Source organism: Dermacentor variabilis, chromosome 8 (genome assembly GCF_050947875.1).
Source record: "Dermacentor variabilis isolate Ectoservices chromosome 8, ASM5094787v1, whole genome shotgun sequence".
Lineage (NCBI taxonomy): Eukaryota > Metazoa > Arthropoda > Arachnida > Ixodida > Ixodidae > Dermacentor > Dermacentor variabilis.
This window is the reverse complement of record NC_134575.1, coordinates 165,434,503-165,447,783: the sequence shown is the minus strand read 5'-3', so window position 1 is coordinate 165,447,783 and position 13,281 is coordinate 165,434,503.

Genomic DNA, 13,281 nt, shown 5'->3' with positions numbered 1-13,281 from the left:
GATACCGGTGCTGCCGTTTCTGTTATAGACGCCACATTTTGCCGCAAGCTCGGAAGGTGACCACGCCTCTTGATATGAAGCCCTTACGTACAGCGAATGCAGACCCTGTTCGGCCTATAGCTGCCCGCACTGCTCGACTTATTATCGCTAAAGAGCACTACACTGTTGAGTTTATCGTCCTTTCATCCTGCTCGCACGACATCATACTTGGCTGGGACTTTCTATCGCATAATCACGCCGTTATTGATAGTGCCCGATCTGAACTTGAGCTCTTCCCGTTGTGTGACCAGTCCTACAACCCCGTTCACCAAGCCGCACACAAACTAGTCGCAACAGAAGACACAGAAATTCCGCCGACAGCAGCTGTTTTGCTTCCCGTGTTCTGCAACAGCATATGTGATGAAACTGCATTCTTTGAACCATCACGCCTCATTGTAAGTCGGAAGCCACTTCTTCTGCCTTATTCGACCCTCTCTATTTCGAATGGAACAAGCGCTTCCTGCCTCACAAATCCTCTTCCGTATCCCATCAAACTGCTTAAAGGTGAATCCCTTGGATGCGTGAAACCTATTGATATCGGCCAAATTTTTTTCCGTGCAGCAAGATTCAGCTCGACGCGACCTCGACGTCATCAGTGCCCAAATCCTTCTGATGTACCAGCTGCCGACCTATTTGATTTGTGGATCGCAGACGGACTGTCACCATTTCAACGCTCTGCTCTTCTCCAGCTGCTCTACCAGTTCCGCGGCTCTTTTGATGTTGCCCAACGTGCCCTTGGCCGAACTTCTACCATTGTTCACTACATCGACACCGGCTCCAACTCGCCAGTGCGACAACGCCCTTACCGTGTCTCCACCGCGGAACGTCAAGTTATTACCGACCAGGTTGACGACACGCATAAACGCGACGTTATTCGCCCTTCACAAAGTCCATGGGCATCACCTGTGGTTTTTGTTAAAGAAAGGATGGATCAATTCGCTGCTGCGTGGATTACCGGCGCCTAAACGAGGTCACTCGAAAAGACGTGTACCCGTTTCCCAGAATTGACGATGCCCTTGATTGCCTACAAGGTGCCGAGTTTTTTTCATCGTTAGATTTGCGTTCCGGGTACTGGCAGGTGCCTTTAGCAGAGACAGACCGTTCAAAGACAGCCTTCGTCACGCCTGACGGTCTATATGAATTCAATGTCATGCCCTTCGGCCTCTGCAATGCGCCAGCCACCTTCGAGCGCATGATGGACTCGGTTCTGCGGGGTTTGAAGTGGCACATATGTCTCTGCTACCTCGACGATATTGTTGTCTTTGCGCCAGATTTCGCAACCCATCTGGAGCGCCTCACCCATGTCCTGACTTGTCTGAAGACCGCTCAGCTGCAAGTAAATCTCAAGAAGTGCTGCGTTGCAGCGCGAAAACTTACAATTCTCGGTCACGTCGTATCAAAAGACGGTGCGCTTCCAGACCCGGCTAAACTACGTGCCATGACCGACTTCCCCAAACCGACGACTCTAAAGCAGTTACGAAGCTTCATAGGGTTATGCTCCTACTTTCGTCGGTTTGTGCGTAACTGCGCCTCTATAATTGCGCCTTTAACACAACTTTTAAGCAGCGCCTCCAATCTTTCGTCATGGTCTTCTGAGTGTGACCAAATCTTCTCCACCCTTCGCCGTCTCCTGACGTCACCACCTTTACTGCGCCACTACGATCCTACGGCCGCAACTGAGGTGCACACAGACGCCAGTGGTGTCGGCCTCGGTGCTGTTTTCGCACAACGAAAGCCTGGGTTCGCAGAGTATGTCGCCGCACACGCCAGCAGAACGCTCACCAAGGCTGAGTCAAACTATAGCGTCACCGAGGAAGAATGCTTGGCAATAGTCTGGGCGCTTGCAAAGTTCCGCCTTTACTTATATGGTCGGACGTTTGATTTAGTGACGGATCATCATGCATTATGTTGGTTGTCTTCGTTGAAGGATCCGTCAGGTCGCCTTGCCCGCTGGGCTCTTCGATTTCAAGAGTTCGACATCCGCGTTATATATAGTTCCGGAAGCAAGCATGCCGATGCTGATGCACTGTCGAGGTCACCACTATCCACCGAAACTGCGTCCATATCCACTATAGACCACCCATTGTCAGCATTTGACGTCGCCACCGTCTCCTCTGCACGGCGCCACGATCCCTGGATCGCTTCGCTTCTTGACGTTTTATCCAAGGCACCCACCCTTTCAACCACTCGAACACTGCGACGCCAAGCTTCGCACTTCAGCATCCGTTATGGCCTCCTGTGTCGGCCCAACTACTCGCCGGATGGTAGGAAGTGGCTCCTAGTTATCCGCAGAACGCTGCGCTCTACAACCTGCACGTCCTTTCACTCCGACCTGCAGTGTGCTCACGGCGGTGTCTTCAAGACCTATGAACACTTACGCCAAACGTACTACTGGCTCGGAATGTTTCGCTTTGTCCGCAAGTTCATTCGCGGCTGCCACGACTGTCAGCGACGAAAAAAACCACCGCATCCTACCGCAGCTTCATTACAGCCTCTTCATTGCCCAGACCGCCCATTCGACCGCGTTGGAATCTACCTTTATGGACATTTACCTTTGACCACGGCGGGTAGCCGATGGGCTATCATTGATGTCGACCACCTTACACGATACGCCAAAACCGCTGCTCTCCCCACTGCGACAGCACAGGACGTCACCTCTTTCATTCTCAAGCGCTTTGTGCTTCGACACGGTCATCCTCGCGAACTGCTCAGTGACCGTGGCCGCGTATTTCTCTCTGATGTAATCCAAGCACTTCTCCACCAGTGCAACATTGTACATCGGACGTGTACTGCCTACCACCCTCAGAATGGTCTCACTGAGCGGTTTAATCGGACACTGGGCGACATGCTTGCGACACATGTTGCATCTGATCAGTACAACTGAGATCTGGTTCTTCCATTTGCGACATACGCGTACAACACCGCTACGCAAATCACAACCGGGTATTCCCCCTTCTTCCTTCTGTACGGTCGCCAGCCGACGCACACTATCGACACGTTGCTGCCATACGCACCAGATGCCTCAGAGTGCACGCCCGTGTCGGAAGCCGCTCATTACGCTGAAGATTGCCGACAACTAGCCAAGCGCTTTACCACAGCCGACCAACAACGCCAGAAAAACGGCCGCGATAATGACCACTCTCCTGCCGCAACATTCGCTCCTGGAGCACTTGTGCGGCTGCTTGTACTACCCTGCGCCCCTGGCTTCTCGTCCAAACTTCTCCCAAATTATCATGGTCCCTACACGTCGTCGAGCGTAGTTCGCCCGTAAACTACGTCATTGAACCTCTCACGCTGCAAGGCGACCGTCGTCGACGTGGACGTGATGTTGTTCACGTAGACCGCCTCACGACGTACTTCGACCCTCTTGTCGCCCCCTGTTAGATCGCCAGGATGGCTTCACCTTTCTCGACGGGGGCAACTGTAATGAAAAAAGGAAGAAATGACATCCCGATCATCATCAAGAGCCGAGGGCACGAGATCGGCGCTCGAACACCACCATCTTGCTCTCCCGACGTACTGTTTTATGCGAAGCATATTACTAGAGCTCAACCCAGCTCCTCAGGCGCGGCGGTGTCGCCTTCAATACCACGTGACACCGTGACGTCACGACAGAGGAGAAACGGGGCTCCAACTCGCGCCGTCGCTCGCGGCGTCGCCTTCAAGGCTGACCACGTGACACCGTGACGTCACGACAAAGGAGAAACGGGGCTCCAACTCGCGGCGTCGCGGCGGTATGTAATCAGCTGCGCTTGTTTCTAGGTGGCTTTGGCTCAACTCTTGCAAGATGGGCTGGGTGGGAATCGAACCAGGGTCTCCGGAGTGTGAGACGGAGACGCTACCACTGAGCCACGAGTACGATGCTTCAAAGCGGTACAAAAGCGCCTCTAGTGAATGCGGTGTTGCCTTAGAAACGAGCTGTTTCTAAGGCTCAGGCGTGCGTCGCTTGCTCAGGCGCACATTTCGTTGCCGCGCCGAACGCTGCGTTGCTCGACGCTCACCGCGTCCAATGCGGGGCGCGTAGTCGCTGCGCCGTAGCCCATTGTCTTACACCCCTTGGCGGGTCGACGGGAACGCTGTCGCGTTCCACTCTTGAAGGCGAAGCAGAGTAAAGCATGAGTTGTTTCTTCGTCTAGCCGAACCAAATATAGCCAAGCAACAGCAGTTCACCAGGCTAAACAGTGGTTCAACAACTAAAATAAAGGCTAGTATGCTTCGCATCCTGGGCTTAACCTTAGCTAAGCCACAGCCAATTTTGAGCTACCGCCTGTTTGTTCGACTCGTCCAATAAACCTCCTTACACACTCAAGTGTTCCGCATACCCTTCCAGAAGCACTACCGGTGGTCACTAGCACAAGACAATACCACATGCAACATCGCTTCTACATTGCTAACATATGCAGCCCACTTAAGCAAAACACTGACTTTCTCAAAGCACTAAGCCGAACATTGCCAACACATACAGTCTTTCATGCACATCACAATCTAGAATTTCAGCCCCCAATATGGCCTGGGTCTACAAGTGTACTTACAAAGGCACAGTACAAAGGCAACGCTTTCTAACACACATACCTGGTTTATAAAGACTGACCAACTCAACATAGAGAGCCTATAAAGCATGCCATAGTACCTGACCTTACACTTATCATAGCACTGCTCACAGCTTCTTACTCACACCTTTAAAATAATAGCCAAATTCAATTATAGCTAGCCATTATGCAAGCTCACGGGGACTGATTACTAATTCCTGCTAAAGCAAACAAATGCTGCCTGGCATACACGACACACAGCTCTTAAACAGAAAACCGCCAACATGAAACTTTGCAAAACAGACTCCGTTGAGAACTTATGCCCCACCTCACTAACCTCATGTGTAGGAAAACTTGAGAAAAATAGCCCTCAACAGATCACAAACATATTGATGTTATACATCCGACACACTCATTGGCTACAGAAAATGTCCACACAGGATGTTTTAGCTCAACTACAGGACAACACAATTAACGACCTCCGACTAGCACAACTCTAAGTTGTTCTAGCCATTAACGCCTAAAAAGCTTTTGACAATGGCATTTGCCGCACCATACTACAACAGCTTATAAGCCATTACATGTGGCCAAGAACTCGTCTATGTGAGAAGCACGTAAACGATAAATTCTTGAATATACCACCTCATGCCAATATTCACACATAATAGTCCTGTCAGTAACGCGACTTTTCAGTCTAGCGATGTGCCAGGTACCTTCCTTACAAAAACCTTTAAAAAACAGATCCTTGATTGCCTTGACAATTTCATCAGAAAAAACATAAAACAAGCTCATCATTGGGCTTTAGCCTTGTTGGTAAACATATCTATGATTGTGTGCGCACTGTGATGGGTGGACAGAACGAAGTAGACATGCGCACGCCCCAACTTCAATGCGGGCTTTTAGAGACACCTGCACATATTTATATGCATATATATCACGCTAACATGGCAGATGCCATGTGTGCTCTATGTCGCATTAAAAGAGGTCCTTGTGAGAGAGCTAGTTAGCTCGTGCTCACACACTGGGTTTTCAACCTGCCATTTTTTATTGTTTAAGAATCCGCCTAGAGGTCAGTGTCTAAGTAAGAAATCAAGAGCACATAGCACCAATCTGAAGAAAGGATGTGACTGGTTCTGCACTGTAGCATGTGTGATTGTGAGCTGTTATTTCAGAAATGCTTTCTTGTGTTTACTCACTAGACTCATTCCTGAAGCAGTGACAAAAGCAAGTGTATGAGCACTTCTATACTAGCTTTACAAAAAACAAAAAACTTTTTTGGTGGGATATACATGTACATAAATAAGAGTACTTGTTTCTAATGAAGCATTTGACGAGGTTTGTGCATGTCTACTTGCCGAGCTATGCTTTTAGTGGAGGACAGAGTTATAACACTGAGCGAGGCACTCCAAAAAATATGTGAAGTAGAAATATTCAATCTTAGGAATATATTCAGCGAGGAAGCCGTCGTCACGGTTGACGTGAACTATCACACTCTGGTTGCTCGAGTAAACAAAAAAGAAAGCATGGTTGAGCATTAATATGTACAACATGAGCTGCACCTGTGTGAAATATGCATCAGTGCTCTTTAGAGTAAGTTGCCCATAAATATAATGAATGTAAGGGACAAAGCTAATTTCTTTCACGGGATCAATACGTGGGCTGTCCCGTAGGGAAAATTAACACTTGATCTCGACTGAATGAATCGAGTCGCCGAAATCTATGATGCCATCTGGGCTGCAGCATAACCACGGTTGCTCCTCTCATATGACAAGTCCAATCTGCAACAAAACATATGTTGTAGTTTCCACGCATTGATGGAAATTATACAGATTTGATACCTTCTGTATGCGAAGTCCCAGGGAAACCTCAAGTTCCTCTATTGTTGTTTCTTCGGTGTTCTTTCCTGCATGCAGAAAATGTTCATAATTGCCTGCACAACAATAAAAAGGCTGCTAGTAAGATGCTTGCATTTAGAAGACACTGGTGCAGAGTAGAATGTGCAATCTTTTGCACGAGTGCATGTTCTGCACCGTACTGAGAGGGATTTAAAGAAGAATTGGCAGGCAGGCCCATGGTGCCCATACAGCTTATTTTATTCATACCATATGAAGTTGCAGCTGTAGAAAAAAAACTTCGGTGCAGCTAGTGCTTCGGCCAGACGATCAAAATCCCTTCCCCTCGTCTTCACCTTGTGGGCGCTGGAACTTGTCAGGCGGATACGGCGCTCATTGTGCATTTGGAAGAAAACATGTTTCAGTCAAAACAAGTCACATATATTTAAAATTGGAAGTGTATGTTCATCAAAAATTATCAAACCTCCCCACGGAAGCCTGGCCCTTGGTGATTTCGGCAATCTCTAATATTTGGTTAATGTTCTTTTGACAAACCTTTTGTAGAAATTTTTTTCAAGGATAGACGCCTTTGAGACCATGTCTTCCTTTTTCAGAATAAAAGGAGAGGTCGAAGCGACCCTTACCACACTGTGTATGCTGCCCTCCTTACCTAGTATTTTTTTAGCAACTCTCGGTCGAAGCTGCCATCTGCGTTTGCTAGATGTGGCGTATCCGACACCTGGATTATGTCCCCGCGCTCCACAAGCTCCTTAATGGCACAATTTACAGCTGGAAACTGCGAGAAAAGAGCTGCAGGGCTCACCATCTGCAGAATCGGTTTTCGCGAAGGTCAACCAGCAAAATTGATTGCATCATTCAGCAGCTAAGTCGCATCACACACACACACACACGAAGTAAAAAACGAACTTCTCGTACGGGAAAAAAGTTCCCTGATTGATTATTTGACATCGACGTTGGGACGCAATGACAGCTTCTTCCATGCGCATGGAACATCCGTGCACGATGTTTATTCGTATTCATTTACAAATATTGCCGCAGCCACGAAGTGCTTGCACCAGCCTCCGCAGCCATCTTTGCATGTGCAGCTTGCGTACAAGATATTTCTGCAATTTTCTGAGAACTAAAAAAGAACAAAATGCAGCGGTTAGCAATATTGAGGCACCAATTTTTTTTTTAAGAAAGGATTGGCTCATTTCCAGAAGCACATCGTATTCCACGCTTTTCATCTGGGCGACACATTTGCCAACGATGTCCGACGGGCCTCTTCCGTTCACCGATTCTTCTCTTACTGCGCCAACGTGCCTGCTACAGTACAACTTCGCACCCATGCGTAAGCAGCTCTTCTTGAAGTAGCGATCGATATTTTCTATTTTCCGAAAACCGCAAAACAACACACGCCGATCACTCGTCGTTGGCAAAGATCACAACCGGCGACGTAACGTCGTACACAAGGGGCAAGGCCCGGCCAGAAAAAACGGCGACGTACACGGTCATACGTTCGAGATACGTCGAGATGTCCGGCCGTTGGTGCTTCGTGGAGCTCTTCTAGAACGGCGGAGCGGAAGTGTTTAGGTATTGCAAGTAGGAATTCAGACCCGTCCGGATGAAGGTTACGACGGTACACAGTACCGTCACGGAGGACGAAGAGACGTAGAGTAGCATCGTCCGGAGAGTGTTAAAAACGGGCGATGAGTGCTGTGATGTAGGCGTCACGGCGTTGCTCGTCTGCGAAATGAAGCAGCTGTGATACAGAGATTACGCAAGAAGCGCTGGCAATATTGGAGGAGTCCGACTCGTCACCAGGGTAACGCGACAAGCTGTCAGCGTCTTGGTGCAGGCGGCCAGACTTGTACACCACGGAATATGAAAATTCTTGTAGCCTCAAAGCTCATCGACGAAGGCGGCCTGCAAGATCCTTTAGCGATGAGAGCCAGCAGAGAGCATGATGGCAAGTGACTATGGAAAAATGGCGACCGTAAAGGCAAGGACGGAACTCGCAACCGCCCAGACAACAGCAAGGCATTCTCGTTCCGTAATAGAATAGTTGCGCTAACGCTATAACGCAATAACGCGATCCTGGCCACGCTGACGCTGGGCTAAGACGCACCTACGCCATTACCGCTGGCATCTGTACGTAATTCTGTAGGGGCAACAGGGTCGAAGTGGGCGAGATTGAGCGGTAAGGTTAGAACAGTGACGAGACGAGAGTTCGCGGTGGCTTCTCTAGAGCGCCACGAGAATTCTACGCCTTTCTTCAAAAGATTAGTTAGGGATATAGCAATTGTCGCAAAATCTGGAACAAGACGACGAAAGCACAAGCATAGCCCTACAAAACTTCGAACGTCTGCGGCTGTCTTCTGAACCGGAAAGTCTCTGACAGCGCGAGTTTTGTCGGGATCAGGCTGTACTCCGGAAGCGTCAACGAGATGGCCCAGAAGAGTAACTTGTCCGTGGCCAAAACGACATTTGGACGAGTTAGGTTGCAGCTTCGCCTTTCGAAATACATCAAGTACAGTTGTGAGACGTTCAAGCGAAGTGTCGAACGTTGGCGAGAAGACGATGACGTCGTCGAGGTAGCAGAGGCATGTGGGCTATTTGAATCCTTAGAGCAAGGAGCCCGTCATACGCTCAAAGGTGGCAGGGGCGTTGCATACTCCAAACGGCATTACTTTAAATTGGTATAGGCCATCAGGTGTGATGAATGCGGTTTTTTCTCTGTCCATATCGTCAACAGCAGTGTGCCAGTATCCCGAACGAAGATCAATAGACGAGAAATAGGTGGAACCGTGCAGGCAGTCAAGGGCGTCGTCTATACGTGGGAGCGGGTAGACGTCCTTCTTAGTAATGCTGTTCAGATGAATGTAGTCTACACAGAAGCGCCACGAGCCATCCTTCTTAACCAACACCACAGGTGACACCCAGAGACTCAAAGAAGGCTCATTGATGTTTTTGTCTAGCATTTTGTTGACTTCGTTTTGAATTACACGGCGTTCCGACGCAGATACTTGATACCGTCGTCGGTGAATAGGCGTAGCATCGCCAGTAAGAATCCGATGCTTGACCGCGAGCGTCTGCCCTAAACGGCGATCGTCGGAAGTCGAAAATATCTCGGTAGGACGATAATACTTGGCAAAGCTCTGCAGCCTGAGCAGAGGACAGGTCCGTTGCAGCCATTTTCTTTATGTTGGGATCGGCACCCGAGGCTGGCCTGAGGTACATGCTAAGCTCGGGAGAACCATCGGTCGATAACGCTGCCACGTAGTGGTCGCCGAGATAATCAACAGTGGCAAGGCAAATACCTTGCGGAAGAATTTGCTTTGCCAATCCAAAGTTACAGACAGGCATGCGAGTGCGGTTCGCAGTAACATTAAGTATACTGTGAAGCACTGTAACGTCATGCTTTATTCGAATGCCGGGCAGAGGAGTGACGAAGTACTCCCCATCAGGAACTGGAGGGAAAGACAAAAGTTCAATGTAGGCTATTGACTTTGGCTACAGGCAAAGAAAGCTGGTGGGACGTAAGCAGCAGTGGGGTGCGTCAGAAGGTTCTACGAGCATCGGCAATTCAAGGCGAAGGGTACTGGAAGAGCAGTCAATAAGAGCAGAATGTGCGGAGAGAAAATGAAAGCGGAGAATGAGGTCGTGGAGGCAATGAGCAATCACGGTGAAGAGGACAGGAGTGTGGAGGCTGGCGATGCTGACGCGTGACGCACGCATGCGGATGATAGGCACAGTACTGCCAAACGCAACGCGGATGGCGCGTGTCGACGCTGGGGTGAGGAGCTTGTTCAGTCGTCATCGGAAGGATGCACTCATAATAGAAAGATGTGCTCCTGTGTCGATGAGTGCCGTGATAGGATAGCAGTCAACGTCAAAGTCAATAAAGTTTCGATTCGTGGGTAACGTGAGCGGAGGATTTGAGGGCAGGGTCAACAACGCAGCTTCACCTCCAGAACCTGCAGTGTCTAGTTTTCCGCCGGTATCCGTGAGGCCATAGGCGGCGAAGACAAGCGTCGGGGTTGGGGCGAACGAGACTGATGCCGTCGAGGTGAGGGCGAGCGGGTGTAGTGAACGTACGGAGCAGGAGCATCAGCGGCAGTGGATTCATGGCGGGTGGTGTAGGGAACGGAAGGTCTAAATGTGCGGGTATAAGGGCGGCGTACGTCCGAAGAGGTGGTGACCATCGGTTGCGGCCGTGACGAGCGACGTGGCCCATGTGACAGCAGTGGAAGGATATCGGCCGGTCATCAGGGGTACATCAATCGGGCGGGTTGCGGCGAGATGTGGCGGAAAAGGACTGCCGAGGACAAGGAGGGCCGCTAGGAAACTAGACAACGCTGGGTTGAGACGTGGAACACATGGAGTTCAGACTCACGTTCTCAAATTGCTGTCGGAGGACGGCCTGAATCTGCCGCAATGGTGGTTCCTGGTGGATCGGGAGGCGTCGTGGAGAAAGCTGGCGAACAGGCGGCCTCGAGTTCGCGGCGAACAATACGGGTGACGTCGTCACAGGTGGTGCTGTGACGTGGTCGACCTTCATATGTCGACGTAGCAGCAGTGTTGGGTAGCCGCGCGATGTGGTGTGTGATACGGCGGCTCTTAGCGTGTTCAAGGCGACGGCATTCTTTGATAATGGCGTCGATAGTCGCGACGTTGCCGAAAACAAGCAAACTGAAAGCGTCGTAGGCGAAACCTTTTAGAACATGTGACAATTTGTCTGCTTCGGACTTATCATCGTCAGCTTTGCGGCATAGAGCCAAGACGTCGAGGATGTAGGAAACGTACGGCTCCGTAGATGACTGAACACGAGACGGAAGAGCCTTTCTCGCGGCAGCCTTGCGCCCAGTGTGGTCGCCGAACATTTCCCGTAGCCTCTCTTTGAAACTGTCTCAACTGGTTATCTCGTCGTCATGCGTTTGGTGCCACACGCGTGGGGTGCCGCCGAGATAAAAGATGACATTGGCGAACATAATCGTTGGGTCCCACCTGTTATTAGCATTGGCGTGTTCATAGAGCTTGATCCAGTCGTCAACATCCTTTCCCTCCTGGCCAGAGACCACACCTAGGTCGCGATATGGGGCGACCATGACGATTGGAGCAGTGGGACAAGCCGAAGCCGTTGCAGAGGTGGGCGCGTCACCGGGAGGCATGGTGACAAGCTCGGTTTGCCGACCACTTCGGAGTTCCGTAGTGAGGACGGGGATCGCTGGCCTTCACCAGAATGCTGCGAATGGAAAGATACAGACAGAAGAGGCTATTTACAGGCTATTTACACTGGAGCGAGGCAGCCAGGCCGACACTCGCTCGCGCCAAGCGCTCCGGCCAACTTCACCGTCGTTCTCGCGGCGGCTCGTCTCTTGAGCATCGCTCGATGATATCTTAATAATATGCTAGGCCACCGATATATATCCTTAGAAGATATTGTTGGAAAGTTGTTGAAGAGAAATTGCTTTACGTCAAGAAATGTCACTGGAATTAATGTCAGGTTTGGCAAAACATTAAGAAAGCTTTTTACGAATGCTTCTAACTGGTCCGCTGACGTTGTGTATCCCCATTTTCTGGTTCACCAAATCTCTGGTTCGCAAGTACCTTCATAGATAGAGAAACAGGAAGAAAACGCTTGATTTGTAATGTGACGCGTGCTGGTACACTTCCTGCTTGAGAACAATGCAAACAGTGCATGACAAATCACAGCACAGCAATAGGCAAAGCTAATCACAAATATTTTCACAACGATATGCCTTGCAATTTGAAAAATAGGCAAAAGCAGTTCTGGTGCTTCATATCCCCTAACCAAGTAACAAGCCAGTTATCAATAATGGGCGAAAACAACCTTCCTCTTTCAGATTACGTGTGTTCTACTTTTATACCGTGTTGGAGCGCAGCTCTTAAGCGCTCGTTTCTGCGGCGAGTGTCGGCGTTGTCTCTCGGCGTAACTAAGCGAAAGAACGGCCCGAAAAATAAAATCGCGAACGCGGAACGCTGCGGGTAATTAAATACGACCAAGCCTCCGGGGCAGCGGCTGCACCGGTCGAGAAGGGAAAGAAAAAAAAACCAGAATGCTTGCCTTCCGGACCAGCGGCGGCGCCAGCCGTGGAGCCGAAAGAAGCAAATGAACCACAAAGCTCGCTCTCTCGCGTAGCATCTGTCACAAGCGTTTCCCGGTAAAGATTACGGTTTCATAAGCTGTGGCTGCCGGGAAGCAGAAGCTCTGTGTCCAGCCTTTCTAGTATAGCGACTCACGTCACGGTTCTCCCTGTCGTACGTGTGATAGGTTCGATGACTCAATAAACAGCGAATTCAAAACACGTATAGGGCTGCGCTTAAATTTTGAATTAGGTAGTATTGTAATTGTCGGGGAATTTTTGTCACCTGCATTTACTCAGGAAGTTCATTACGACGTGCCACAAGCACTTCAACACAGCTAACTGTACATGAAGCCTATTGAAATCGCCGTGGATGGCATCACATGTCAAATTACTCAGCTCATGGCATGTTCATCAGCCAGTATTGATAATATTAACTCCAAGAGCCTAAAATTCCATTTTCTTATCCAGCAATATATAATAGCATATCCTTGGGCTGTCACTGTCGGCAGGACAATTGCCAGAATACTAAAAAATTGCTAAAGTAATGGCTATTTTTAAATCAAAACAAAAGAATTCACCTGAAACTGCTGTCCGATATCATAGCACTCACATTCATCTGCTGTAAACTTCTTGAGCATATAATTGCCTAACACGTCTACAGCCATCCGTAAACTAACTACTTCTTTCCGAAGCAGCGCGGATTCAGGAACGGCAATGCCATGCTAAACTCAGCTACTTTAATTGAACACTGACCTTCAATCCAACATGAGT